At 47.0% G+C, this 14,566-nt stretch overlaps 1 protein-coding gene and 1 long non-coding RNA gene across 2 annotated transcripts in view; one reads left to right on the top strand and one right to left on the bottom strand.

The window, feature by feature from the left end:
* The window catches only part of LOC115545893 (actin filament-associated protein 1-like 2), a 134,347-nt gene that overhangs the window by 78,903 nt on the left and 40,878 nt on the right, over positions 1-14,566 (top strand). The window lies entirely within an intron of this gene.
* On the bottom strand, positions 191-756 carry LOC115545899 (uncharacterized). Its single transcript, XR_003977154.1, has 3 exons — positions 528-756; positions 399-445; positions 191-330 (listed from the first exon to the last, which is right to left on the bottom strand). It is a non-coding gene; the product is annotated as an uncharacterized LOC115545899 (long non-coding RNA).

The raw sequence follows: 14,566 nt of genomic DNA, 5'->3' as shown, positions 1-14,566 counted from the left end.
TTGCCGCTGTGGCGGCAGTGGCGGCGGTGGCGGCTGTGGCGGCGGTGGCGGCTGTGGCGGCTGTGGCGGCTGTGGCGGCGGTGGCGGCTGTGGCGGCTGTGGCTGCAGTTGCCGCTGTGGCCGCAGTTGCCGCTGTGGCCGCAGCGGCCGGTGTGGCCGCAGTGGCCGGAGTGGCCGCTGTTGCCGGAGTGGCCGCTGTTGCCGGAGTGGCCGCTGTTGCTGGAGTGGCGGCTGTGGCTGCAGCGGCTGGTCTAGCTACGAGCAGCCGGTGCTGCTCGTAGCTAGGAGACTGCTGGTGCTGCTGGGGCCCAGCAAGCACGAGCCTGTAAGCTGTTATGCATACTTGTTAGCACATGGCTACCTGCCTGTTTAATTTCATACTTTTGGATTCAACTCACCATGTACTTGAGAACCCACAGCAAGTAGTAGAGCCAATTGCAGTACCCTGTAGATAAATTTGAAGTAATGCATTAAGTCCATGCCACTGATTAATCACTGAGAAAAGAACTATAAAATAAACAAATCACCTTATTAGAAAAGCCATGGTTGCTTTGGAGTGTAGTAGTTATTCTTGAAGTGGAAATCAAGGCAACTTGAACCGGTTGGATCAGAGGGTTGAATAGATGGTTTATGAAAGAACAGGTAGGTTTGGGGTGAGTATTATAGGAAAGAAAACGTGAAGAACAAAATAACAGATGCAATGTCTCCCTTGATAAGGTATATGGCCTTGGGTATGTCCCAGAACACCTGGTTGGTTTGTCCTGATTGGGACAAAAACAAATGGAGGATTGTTAGAAATAACACCTGGTGTCAGTAGGAGAAGCACTGCCCTGTTCCCAGACTAAGAAATGCGATCACAGAGGGACACAAAAGAACAGCAACATTTTACATTTCTCCGTCTTCTTCGATCATATTAAACATAGTTTAAAGATCACCCTTTGAATGAGAATACAGTTTATCTACTTGTAAACAATTAACAATTAACTAAATCAACAACAGAAGGCATAAAAGGCAATAGTAAACCTAAAAGTATACATATCATAAACAAGTCAAGGTGTAGGCTACTTAAAAATAACGCACTCATTAGGTTTTTCATGATTAAACCAAAACAGATTATAATTGAAAAATAAGGAAATCGACTGTCCGGACACCTCCCTCTGCTTGCTGACTGTTCTCAGCAGAAAAGTGGTTATTTTAGTCAAAGCAAAATTACAGGGCCTAGATGCAGTCTTAGCATTAGCAACTTTGTGACGTTTAGGGCACCATACTTTGGGATGGGGTAGGCTCTCTAACACAGCGAACCTAAGGGAAGCCAACAATAATGCGGCAGTCCCCGGGGGGGTCGGTTGGGGGGCGGTGAATCGGGGAAACACATAGGGGGAGAACTTGATGTCCACATCAAGCATAATAATGGGAAGGACAAATGGTGATTTGGACTATCTTTGAAAATTTAGACCCACCCAACGCACTTAGCCATCCACCCAATGGCCACTTTATCATATTAATGACAGTCAGACCAAGGCCTGAAGCGTTCGCTATAGCGTTGATGATTTGACTAAATCTCTAATCTCATCAAGGACAACTGTGACACCATAGTTTGTAATTATATCAGCAAATAATGTCTAGTAAAACCTTGAAAGTTCTGATGGAATAAATTAGGCTTGGGCCTAATGGTAGCATTACCCTTCAAATGTTCGTATGTCACAATCTCCAATAGGCGATTGTTCGTATGTCACAATCTCCAATAGGCGACATAACATGAACCATGGCAATAAGGAGGCAGATATGAATAAGCGTTCTGTCCACACACAAACATGGTCCCATTTCCTGCAGGCAAAGCATCAGTACATTTACCAACAGTTCCTTTCCTGATATGGCAACCTGTTGCCGTGAACCCACACTCTTACCCACAACCTGCAACCTTTCCTTCATCGGACCAAAAAATGATACGCTTAGGAGAATAGCACAATTTGATCTTAATTTGGGGACGACATCTTAATTGGATGACATACTTGTAAGCTGCAATATGTTCGGGAACGGGACAGCGAGGTACCGATATACCTGAGATGAAAATGGCATAAGCCCACCAACCCAACAAGACTGAATCCCTTTAGTCTTAGCTAACCCATGGGCAGTTTGTAAGAAGGTGATATCTTTGTGAACTACGTTATGTCTGTCAAATTAACAATTTCCTCATGTAAATGATGGCACAACAACATTACAAACAATACCAGTGACATCGTGGCTCAGTTGGTTTTAAGTAGGAAGTTGCAACAGAGTTATTTTCCAGGTGATGGTCACCGCAGGTGTGATGGGGATGGGGATGAAAGTTTGTAGTAGGTCGTCAGGACATCGCTGAGACACAGTTCAGTTCAAGAACAGATAGCAGCCTCTGCTATCACAAGGACTCAAATCGTGTCTGTGTCTCCTGGATGTCCAGGTACGATGAAACATGTGATTTAAAAGAAAAAGGGCTTGGGGAGTTTGGGGGAGGCATTGTCACAGCCTCACAAAAAAAAAGGTTATATGAGTGATCAGTAATCAATCATCAAGATTCTCAATAAACTTGTGTGAGTGAATGAATGAGCTCTACCTCTCCCTCTGTTTCTCTCTCTATCTAGTGTATCCTCATATTTAGAAGTTGTCTTCTCAAATATCGCCGGATCTCTCTCTCTGTCTACTTCCATAGCCCTGCACTTTTGTGCTAATAAAAAGCCACCTTTCACAGAGCTCTTAACCCCTTAAAAAAAAAAAACATATCCGAAGATGCTCGGTATACCAATACAAGGTGCACACCAGGGGTATACCACGAACCTCACTGAACATACACAGGCTTTCTTGGGAAAACCTGGCTCGACAGAGCCGCAACTCGCAATCAGAGTTAAATGGTACCACGAAGCTCACTTTAGATTCAATTAGTTGAACCAGGTTTTCCGCTTTAGATTCAATGCACGTTCACATAAAAGGGGCGTTTCTCGCGTCATTTGACTCACCCTTATGCAAAGTAAATCACGCGAGAGCGGTGTATTTCATCCAAGGCAAGCAGTGTATTATTATGAACTCCTACGAGGAATTCAAAGTTCAAATCACAGCCAAGGGGAACACAGTTGCCCATAATATGGCTAGGGTGGCGTGCTGGCAAAAAATAGCCGACCTTGTTAATTCGTAAGTGAAAAGATTCTGCATATTGTCTAAAAGATATTATGTATCATCATCCCTTTTACCCCCATATATGTGGGGCCCCATGTTCGCTCTTACGAAACTGGGGCCAAGTCAAAAATAAATATTAAAAAATATTATTCAATGTGGTAAGTTGTAAGCATCCATTTGAATAACTTCAGGTGAATCTAGCCTGTGATTTGGTTTTCCGACTATTGCTGTGATTTTTCTTAACAATTCTCACAGCTATAATATGAATTTGTAGAATAAAAAATGCCTCGGCCTAATTGTGTTACTGACATAGCAGTTATATAAGGGATAATGGACAACACAGCACTTGACTATAGGTTAATGTACGTTGAACGTGCGGGGCCACCTTCGAACTTGAAACACAGACACACTGCGCAACACTAGCCGCGTTTACATGGCACATCTGATCCGCATAGATTTATATGCGGAATAGATCTGTTCCTAAAATGATGAAAGCACAGCAGGAGAGAGCTTTTCCCTGCCTGCTCCTTAACATTGAAATAATATACGAAAATAAAAAGGCATCGAATAAAACACTGCATTGCCACTAAACAGTAGTGCAAATAGGCCGTACTGATGTGTACACCAAAGACTATTCCTGACACTCCTCTGCCCCGCTGTGTTCGCTCTGGCTGTGGTCGCTCCGAACTGTTTCGGCCCGTGGCAAAGCGAGTCATCCTCGCTGCTGTCCAAGGCATTTTGAGACGCAGCATTTATTTAATGCTCATATGACCTAGTGCTGAAAAAAGGTTATATGAAAAAGTGTGAGGGTAGCGGTGGTGCGCTAAACTTGTTCTGTGAGCAGCTGGATGTGAACGATCGATTTTCAACTGTCCGCGCATGCACTGGTGTAATTGAGCTGCGCTGCTATACATCTTTTTTTATCAATGTAACGAGTTGCGAGTCTAGTGCAGGCTGAATTTTTTTTTTTTCCCTGCACCCCCTGCTGAGAATACGTTCTCGCTGCAATGGTTGGACCAGATGTTATAAACATTAAGAAAGAGGACAGCACAGCTACGTCCGATCTTTATAATTACCCCCACCTCCGCCGCAAACAAGAGGAATTTGAATGCGAGTCCGCAGCCAAGACTGGTGGGAGAGAGTGGTCTCTCTTATGGCCGGTTCAGACTACATGATTCTCAGACATTCCTCCACGATTTACCATGTCACACTATACGATCCCAGAGTCAGGAAATCGGGGCTTGTCTCGTCGTAAGACTGGCCACACTACAAGATTCGAGGGTGCGATGCTCTCTACTTTGTATCATTCACGTTTGCAAGATATTTTGAAAATCTAAGATTTGGAACTAACATAAATGCTTTTTACATTATTGTCATAAAGGTTCCAGTAGTTTTTATATCTGCTCAATGCGGCAATTCCTCACAGTAGTTGCGTTGCGCGTGGCATGAACTATACAAAGTAGACGCAGCAACAATGTAGCCTAGCAACAAAGCGTCAACAATGGATCCCGAGTACCTAGCACTAGGCATTATGCTGGCGGTCCTCTGCACAGAAACGGAAAGGAAGAAAAAGAAGAAAAGATTGTGGACTCGTTCTTGGGTTGAAAATGCAGGGACGTTGCTGCCGCCACATTTCCACCATAGTTGTCTCCATTATATTGCTCCATTTTCTATCGTTTTCTTTATTAGCATTCTTCTTGTTATTGATCGCATTCATTTTTGCAGTAGTTACTCCTACTCAGCGTAGTGCAGTGAAGTCAGTTGGTAAACACTGCGCGTGAGCTCCAGCTGTTCGCGGGCTTCCCTCACGCAACTGGGGGCGTGGTTCCCTCATGTCAACAATGGATACGTCATGCGATTCCCCAAAAAATTCTGACATGCCAAACTTTTCGTCGTGGGGTTTTCGAACGTCGCAGACGAAAGCATCGCAGATCGCAATTCACATTACAAGACCTCGTCTCGTCGCCGACCCGTCAAATCGCGTACGATTCGCAAATTTGTCTGCGACGAAAGAATCGGGGCAAAATCGGGCTGAAATCGTTTAAGTTTAGAAGTATTTTAACGTTCAGCCTGCAAAAGTACTGGTAGTAGCCTACTCATTTACAGTTATCTCGGACGCGCGCGGACACTATTACGCGAACACTTCATTAATAAACACCCATGTCCCGTCGCTTAGCACCCGGACACGCTTACCGGACTACTTACGAACAAAGACGTGAATCAGTAAATCCACTTTCCTTGACAGCGGTCAAGTTCGGTGTGCATTAAAGTACCAACGGAGCTCAGTGGACCAATTGTGAACTACTGCAGCTGCTCTAAATTAAACCCCAATCTGTTCGGAATAAGTGTATGCATGTCGATTAAAACGGACTACACCACCTCTTCTATTCGGCATAGAATTATATGCCGAACAGATAATTGTATTCCGAATGAGGCGTATATATGATCGTTTTCTATTCCGCACATACGGTCCAACAAGGAAGATCAAATAACGAATACCCTCTGATGAGAATCTGTATCTCTCATAAAGAATATCGTCAGACAATGCCAATGGATCGGTTCTGTCTCGAAAAACCCTCTGTCTCCGGAGAGACGCCTGTACGATAAGTGCGCCGAGGTCCACGGGAACACCCACAAATGGTGACGCCATTGTCAGAGTAGGGGCTAGGAAGCTGCGCACGCCGATTTAAGTAGCCGATCTCCGGCTAGACTAAGCTGAAAACCTGCTCCCGACCAGATTTGGTTGGGAGCATAAGTAACCATGGTAATACAGCGACGCTTAAAGAGATCGACTTTCGTGGTACAGCTAACCCAGGCTTTCAGCTCAACATACCTCGCTAACCCTCTAATCGAGCTTCGTAGAACAGGCCCCCCTGGTGAAACGACCCGTATCTGCCCAGTCAATCTGTCCACACAAGTCGATTATGGGCTACCGTAAATAATATAATAAAGCTGCCGATTTTTTTAACTTAATAATGTACCCTCTTGATACTTGTCTATTTTAAATTGTGTTAGTGCCTCTATTACACTATTTACGATACTCTGAGTCATGCTACTGCAGAGGTTTGTTGCTATTTTGAGCAATATAAGTGGCTAAATATATCGATTTGGAAGCGTTCACACCACCCCTAGCCTATAACAATTATTTACAATAAGTTGCAACTCAATCATAATCACTGTACCTAATGAGTTGGGACAGCTGACTTGCCTCATAACAATGTTTTCCATGGTGGAGGCTGTTGGTATCAGGATTATGTATATGTTGTATACATGACCATTATGTAATATGTATGAATGCATATAGAGCTGGAATACGTAATACTAATACGAAAGTGCGGTAGAGATGCACAGTCTTGGGAAAAGAAGTAGATTTTGATTAGTGTGACTTGTAATGGCTAATTCACATCCAATTAAGTAGTTAACAAGGGGCCCTCGCTTCTAGGTCATGTTGAGAGTACCCTTCTCCTGGGTGTATTAGTTGGAGCATGACATGATGTTGCTACGTTAGTCTAGTGGTTACTAGACTTGAGTAATGTTCTAGGTCAGTGATTCCCAACCCCTGGTCCCCGGACCTGAGCCGGTCGCTGGGCCTGTTAGGACCGGGCCTTGAAATAATTCTAGAAAAGTATAATAAAAAATAAATAAAAATTGATCTCCTACTAGAGGGGGAGCAGTCTCCTGCCAGAGGTGGAGAAGTCTCCTGCTATTCTGAAAAGGCATTTTTAGCCAATTAAAATGCAGTTCCTCAAATGAGTTCACACATTTCTATCAACTGCTGGCATTCAGAATAGCTTATATACAAGACACAGACAGTTTGAAATTGATGATTTTATTATTGTGCCTCAGACATTTGAAATAAGAAGAGCAGATAATAAGTCAACCTGCTTGTAGCAAGGAGACTGCTGCTGCCAATTCTACTGGGGCTGGTAGCTAGAGGACTGCTGCTGCTGGAGTTGCTGCTGTGGCCGGAGTGGCTGCTGTTGCCGGAGTGGCTGCTCTTGCTGGAGTTGGTGCTGTGGCTGCTGTGGCTTCAGTGGCGGCTGTGGCTGCAGTGGCTGCTGTGGCCGAGGTGGCTGCGGTGGCCGCGGTGGCTGCTGTGGCGGCGGTGGCCGCTGTCGCGGCGGTGGCGGCGGTGGCGGCGGTGGCCGCTGTGGCGGCAGTGGCCGCTGTGGCGGCAGTGGCCGGAGTGGCCGCTGTTGCTGGAGTGGCCGCTTTGGCTGGTGTGGCTGGAGTGGCTGTGGCTGGAGAGGCTGCAGTGGCTGCAGAGGCTGGTCTGGCTACGAGCAGCTGGTGCTGCTCGTAGCTAGGAGACTGCTGGTGCTGCTGGGGCCCAGCAAGCACGAGCCTGTATGCTGTTATGCATACTTGTTAGCACATGGCTACCTGCCTGTTTAAATTCATACTTTTGGATTCAACTCACCATGTACTTGAGAACCAACAGCAAGTATTAGAGCCAATTACAGTACCCTGGTAGATAAATTTGAAGAAATGCATTAAGTCCATGCCACTGATTGATCACCGAGTAAAGAATTACAAAATAAACAAATCACCTTATTAGAAAAGCCATGGTTGCTTTGGAGTGTAGTTGTTACTCTTGAAGTGGAAATCAAGGCAACTTGAACCGGTTGGATCAGAGGGTCGTATAGATGGTTTATTCAAGAACAGGTAGGTTTGGGGTGAGTATTATAGGAAAGAAAACGTGAAGAACTAAAGAACAGATGCAATGTCTCCCTTGATAAGGTATATGGCCTTGGCTATGTCCCACACCACCTGGTTGGTTCATCCTTATTGGGACATAAACAAATGGAGGATTGTTTGGAATAACACCTGTGGGGTATTCCACGAATGGAGGTTTAACAAACACAGAGTTAACGCTGAACTCTAGGTAGATTGACCCTGTGCCAACTAAACCAGAGCTGTCGGTTCCACCGCACGGGTTATGCATTAGTTCAATCAACTCGGGGTTGGTTAACACAGGGTTGTGCCCGTCCATGCCAAACCTACAACGACGTGATGTATGAATCATGGAAACCCTGATCGAAATGGCGAAACGGAAGAACCAAAGCCTGGCAGCGGTTCGCTGACCGCGTAAATGCGTTAGTTGCACGTCAAAAGCCTGATCCTTAATATTTGAGCCATGAATCTATAAATATCCCAGTTAAGCATTCTTAACGTTCCATTAACCTTTTCTTCTAAAAAAAAAATGTACTCCGATGGCTCCCAAGCAGTCAGCGGATCAAGTAAAAATGAAGTATAATAACATACAAACTGGTAAGCTTTTTCCACCATCGTATTGGTATAAATTTAAATAAGCCCTTTTTTTAAGCCAATTGTGAAAAGGTAGACAGTCGGCAGACTGGATCTGGCCCTCAAATTGTCTTGACCCCCGTGGAGGAGCTGTTAATAGACATAAATTCAGGGCGCCCTGGCATGGAGGGGGTAGCCTACCTGGAGGTACCTCCTCAGAGGGTCAGGGGCCATGTGAGGGTACTGGTTGAATGTAGGTTTTTGTGTTTTTCTTGTATTTTAGATTTTGTTTGCCTTCGAAGTATCACATGCAAACCGTGTGCGTGCCACAGCACATATGTTCCAAATATAATTTTTTGGTAGCTAGGTAGAAAACCTAAAAGTGACAATTCACCAACTTCACAGATCAAGATTAGTGCTTGTAATGAAGCCGCCGGCTACGATCGAACATTCTCCATTGCTCTTTGTATGATAGGAGGCCGCTTGCCTGCTCTCTGGATTACCCACTTGGATTTGCCCCATTGGTATGACGTTTTGGACTTTTGTCTTTTGATGAGGATCTACCTGTTTTTGAGTTTTCCTTTTGCCTTCTCTGTTGGAATTTTGCCCTTTTTGGATTTTGCCCTCGTTTTGGAATTTGTGATGTTGTGTTTTTGCCCAAAGACTTTGTTGTAATAAACAACCTTTCAGTTAACCATCTCTGCACTTGAGTCTATACCCTTCCCTTTTTGTTAACTGGGTTCAGAGTAGAACTGTGGATTTGCAGATCCGGGCTCGATCCCCAATTCTGACAGAAAGACTAAGCCATGGATGACTCAGCAGAGACCCCCCCCCAGGATCTATCGGATATCGAACGCCTCATGGCTACCCTCACCAGCTTCGGAGCTACAATAGAAACCCATGCCCAAGCCTTGCCCAATCTACAGCAACGTGTCCAGCAACATGACCAAGTTTAACAACATATACTGGCAGAAATGCGGAGAATCGGGAATCTAGCATCTCCAGCACCGGCTCCCAACCCGACTCCGGCACCATCTCCTGCACCATCTCCTGCACCACCTAGTCATGAACCGAGACTGCCTGCGCCGCAGAGATATGATGGAAATCCAGGTGGGTGCAGAGGCTTTTTGACACAATGTGATTTAGCATTTGAGCTACAGCCCTCAAGTTATCCAGGTGATCGATCCCGAATAGCTTACTTAATCACCCTAGTAACTGACAAGGCTCTGGCCTGGGCGACTGCTATCTGGGGTCAACAGGGCGCTATGTGCTCTAATTATTTGGATTTCAAAGAAGAAATGTTACGTGTCTTCGACCGATCATTAGTGGGCCAGGAGGCAGCCAAAAAACTCCTAAGACTTCGACAAGGATTAGGCAGTGCTGCTGACTATGCAATTACTTTCAGAACCCTGGCAGCTGATAGTGGTTGAGACGAGCAGGCCCTAATCTCAGTCTTCTACAACGGATTAGTCTGATGCCCTGAAGGATGGATTGGCTACCGTGGAGACACCCAATGACTTTGAGACATTGTCTCCCTGGCTATTCAGCTAGACAACCGTCTGCGTGAGCGCCACCGTACCCAACCTCACGCCCAGAGATCGGCTGAAGTTCCAGCTCCATCCTGGAGTTCTGCTCCCACATCGTCCAGTGATCCTGAGCCCATGCACATCGGAGGAACCCGTCTCTCTCAAGCTGAAAGGGACCGCATGAAGGGAGGGGCTATGCTTTTACTGTGGTAAGGCAGGCCACCTCCGAGCCTCTTGTCCTGACTGCCCGGGAAATGGTCAGCCCCGTCAAGATTAGGGAGGAGCATGACTGGGGCAACATACTCTCCCGACTCCCCAGGTGCAGGAGTATTCTTACCTGTATATCTATCATGGGGAGAGCAGCGACACACTTTTCAGGCCTTCATCGACTCTGGCGCTGCGGGAAATTAGTGTAGCCCGACGTCTACAGGTGCCTCAGATTGCAGTTAATCCTCCCTTCACTATCTCTGCTCTTGATGGTCGCTCCTTAGGTAAAGGAAGAGTGACTGCTGCCACTGCCCCCCTGAGACTCCAGTCAGACATTCACCGGGAGGAAATTACCCTCTACCTGATTGACTCACCTGGGTTCCCTGTGGTTCTTGGTTTTCCCTGGCTGAACCGGCACAATCCCTGTATTGACTGGGCCACTGGAACTGTTCTTGAGTGGGGACCCACTTGCCAAGCCACTTGTCCCCTGCAAAGTTCTGCCCAACCACTAGTGGAACCTGTTGATGCCTTGGAGCTATCTCAAGTTCCTGTTGAATATTTGGACCTGAAAGAAGTCTTTAGTCAGGCAAGAGCATCTACGTTGCCCCCTCATAGGTCCTATAATTGTAGCATTGAGCTTTTGCCTGGCACCAGTCCTTCCCGTGGGCGTATCTTCTCCCTGTCTTTGCCAGAACGTGAGGCCATGGACAAATAAATACAAGAAGCCCTGGCTACTGGATTTATTCAACCCTCCACCTCTCCAGCCGGGGCTGGATTCTTCTTCGTGGGCAAGAAGGATGGGGGGCTTCGACCCTGCATAGACTACCGGGCCCTAAACAAGATCACCATCCATAATCGCTATCCCCTGCTACTAATGTCTACTGCCTTTGATTTGCTCCAGGGTGCCAAGGTCTCCACCAAACTCGACTTGAGAAATGCGTACCATCTCATACGTGTCCGCAGGGGTGATGAATGGAAGACCGCCTTCAACACTCCAACAGGGCACTACAAGTATCAAGTTATGCCCTTTGGTCTTACTAATGCACCTGCAGTGTTCCAAGCCCTTATAAATGATGCTCTCAGAGATATGATTAACCACTTTGTTTTTGTTTACCTTGACGATAATTTGATTTTTTTCTAAGTCCATTTCAGATCACCGTCACCATGTCCGGCAAGTTTTACAGAGGCTGCTGAAGAACCACCTGTTTGTTAAGCCGGAGAAATGTGAATTCCATGTGTCTGAGGTGACTTTTCTAGGGTTCATCTTGAAGGAGGGTCGTGTTCAAATGGATCCGGTGAAGACTCAGGCAATAAGGAACTGGGCATCCCCTAGGTCTGTCAAAGAGGTGCAGCGGTTCTTGGGATTTGCCAATTTCTACAGGAAATTCATCAGGGGCTTTGGCACTGTGGCTGCGCCAATCACTGCCCTCACTAAGGGCGGTGTGCCGTTCATATGGACTCCTCAGGCTGAAGGGGCGTTCAGACTACTCAAGGAGCGTTTTTCGTCCGCACCTATCCTTGCACTGCCAGATCCCTCTCTGCCTTTTGTTGTAGAGGTGGATGCATCCAATGTGAGGGTTGGTGCAATTCTTTCCCAGCGTATCTCCGATGGGAAGTTGCACCCTTGTGCATTTTACTCTCATCGCCAATCTCCCACTGACGCCCGATATGATGTTGGGGACAGAGAGCTACTGGCTGTCAAGATGGCATTAGAGGAGTGGAGACATTGGCTGGAAGGGGCCCAAGATCCGTTTATAGTCTGGACCGACCATAAGATTCTGGAGTATTTGAAGCAGGCTAAGAGATTGAATCCCCGCCAGGCCCAGTGGGCACTTTTTTTTTCCGGTTTAACTTCACCATCTCATTTCGACCAGGCACCAAGAACCAGAAACCAGATGCCCTATCCAGACAATTTGAGGCCCTCGGCGCTGAGTATGACAAGTGTCCCGTTATCCCCAGCTCAAGGATTGTGGCCCCTATCCGCTGGGGCATTGAGACCGAGGTCAGGAGGGCTCTCCAGCAGGATCCAGGACCAGGAACGGGTCCATCGGATCGTCTTTTTGTTCACTAGAAGGTGAGGTCAAAAGTACTACAGTGGGGGCACTCTTCATGCCTGGCAGTACATCCTGGCAATCAAAGGACTCTGGAGTTTTTGAAGAGACGTTTCTGGTGGCCGGAGATGGAGAAGGATGTCAAGGCATTTGTGGCAGCACGCACCGTCTGTGTTCGTAGTAAGACACAGCATCAACGTCCTCAAGGTCTTCTCCTCTTTTAGTAGTGGTAGACAGGTTTTCTAAGTCCTGTCGCTTTATTGCCTTGCCAAAGTTACCCTCTGCTCTTCAAACTGCTAAACTAATGTTTAAACATGTTTTCCGAGTCTATGGGCTTCCCCAGGACATTGTGTCCGACAGGGGTCCTCAGTTCTCCTCCCGGGTCGGGCGAGCCTTCTGTAAACTCATTGGAGTCACGGCCAGCCTCACATCCGGGTTCCATCCCCAGTCCAATGGGCAAACGGAGAGGGTCAAACAGGAGCTGGAGGCATCTCTGAGGAGTCTAGTGGCTGACAACCCGTCATCCTGGAGTTCCCGGCTGCCGTGGGCTGAGTACGCCCACAACACACTCCAGTCCACATCTACTGGCATGTCTCCATTCCAGTGTCAGCCACCTTTGTTTCCTGAGGTGGAGAGGGATGTGAGTGTCCCGTCGGCGCTACAGTTCGTGAGACGGTGTAAAAGGACCTGGAAACAGGCCCGACGGGCTCTCCTGCGGACCTCCAAAAGGAACCAGTGCCACGCTAATCGGCTTCGGAGACCAACCCCCAGCTTCCGCCCTGGTCAAAGGGTTTGGCTGTCCGCAAAGGACCTCCCGCTGCGGGTGGAATCCCGCAAGCTGGCCCCTCGCTATGTGGGCCCCTTCAAGGTGGTCCGAAGAATTAATCCTGTGTGTTACCTCCAGTTGCCTCGCTCCCTTAAAATTACCCCACCTTCCATGTGTCCCTATTACGCCCTGTATTCACTTCCCCTCTGGCCCCTGCCCCTGAAACACCCCCGCCCCCCCTGTGTTATTGGAGGCCAACCAGCCTTCACCGTCCGCCGTATTGTGGATTCCCGTCAGGTTCGTGGCGGGTTGCAGTACTTGATTGACTGGGAGGGATACGGCCCAGAGGAACGTTCCTGGGTTCCAGCACAGGACGCTCTTGATACAGACCTCCGTAAGGACTTTCATGCTGCTCACCCGGACCGCCCTAGGAACGTCAGGAGACGTTCGTAGGGGAAGGGGTCCTGTCATGGTTTTGAATAATGTTTTTTGCACTTTGGACTTTGGCGGCATCAAGTGGCCGTACATGTGTTATTTAAGCATTTTCTGTTCCCTTGCTTTGCCAATTAGCCCTGTCACCTGTGTCTTGTTGCTCCGGTCACATGACCAATCAAGCCATGTATTTAAGCCCTGCTTTTGCCTATGTTCAGTGCTTAGTCTTTGATGTGCCACGTTCGTACTCTGACCGAAGCTAAAGTCTTGTATTGGAAATTATTATTGATCCCCTGTGTTTTGACCGCTTGCCTGCGCTCTGGATTACCCACTTGGATTTGCCCCTTTGGTATGACGTTTTGGACTTTTGTCTTTTGATGAGGATCTACCTGTTTTTGAGTTTTCCTTTTGCCTTCTCTGTTGGACTTTTTGCCCTTTTTGGATTTTGCCCTCGTTTTGGAATTTGTGATCTTCTGTGTTTTTGCCCAAAGACTTTGTTGTAATAAACAACCTTTCAGGTAACCCTCTCTGCACTTGAGTCTATACCCTTCCCTTTTTGTTAACTGGGTTCAGAGTAGAACTGTGGATTTGCAGATCCGGGCTCGATCCCCAATTCTGACAACTAGCATTTGCAAAAAACGGAGGGCTACGCAAATAGTCTGGAGTGAACTGAGGCCAGGTCCTCGATTGGTAGTGTTGGAAGGCTGGAGAAGGCTATTTAAATATATTAAAGATTTGCGCGAGAATCAATATCTCTCCAGCAAAAAGTCATCCGACATGCCAAGATGCACGCATAATTTGCGCTCCGATATCGACAGGCCTCTCATCAAAACGGCATGCCATTGTGAACACATGAAATCTGCGGTGAACGCGGGTTTAAATACCCAAAACCGGGTTATGTTCCAAACTTAACCTGCTCCGACCAGGTTTGATTCAGAATATATGTTTATATAGTAACTAACATACCGTGTTCATTTTGGAACGGAAAACCTAGGGTTACCGCAAACCCTGGGATAATTTACCCGGTTATGTGATAAAACCGGCTTTGTGGTATCAGTAGGAGGGGCACTGCCCTGTTCCCAGACTAAGAAATGCACAGACAACACAGAGAGACACAAAAGAACGGCAACATTTTACATTCCTCCGTCTTGATCATATTAAACATAGTTTAAAGATCACCCTTTAAA

Source organism: Gadus morhua, chromosome 6, assembly GCF_902167405.1.
Source record: "Gadus morhua chromosome 6, gadMor3.0, whole genome shotgun sequence".
Taxonomy (NCBI): Eukaryota; Metazoa; Chordata; class Actinopteri; order Gadiformes; family Gadidae; genus Gadus; species Gadus morhua.
The sequence above is the reverse complement of the archived record's forward strand: the minus strand, read 5'-3'. Positions and strand labels throughout refer to the sequence as shown.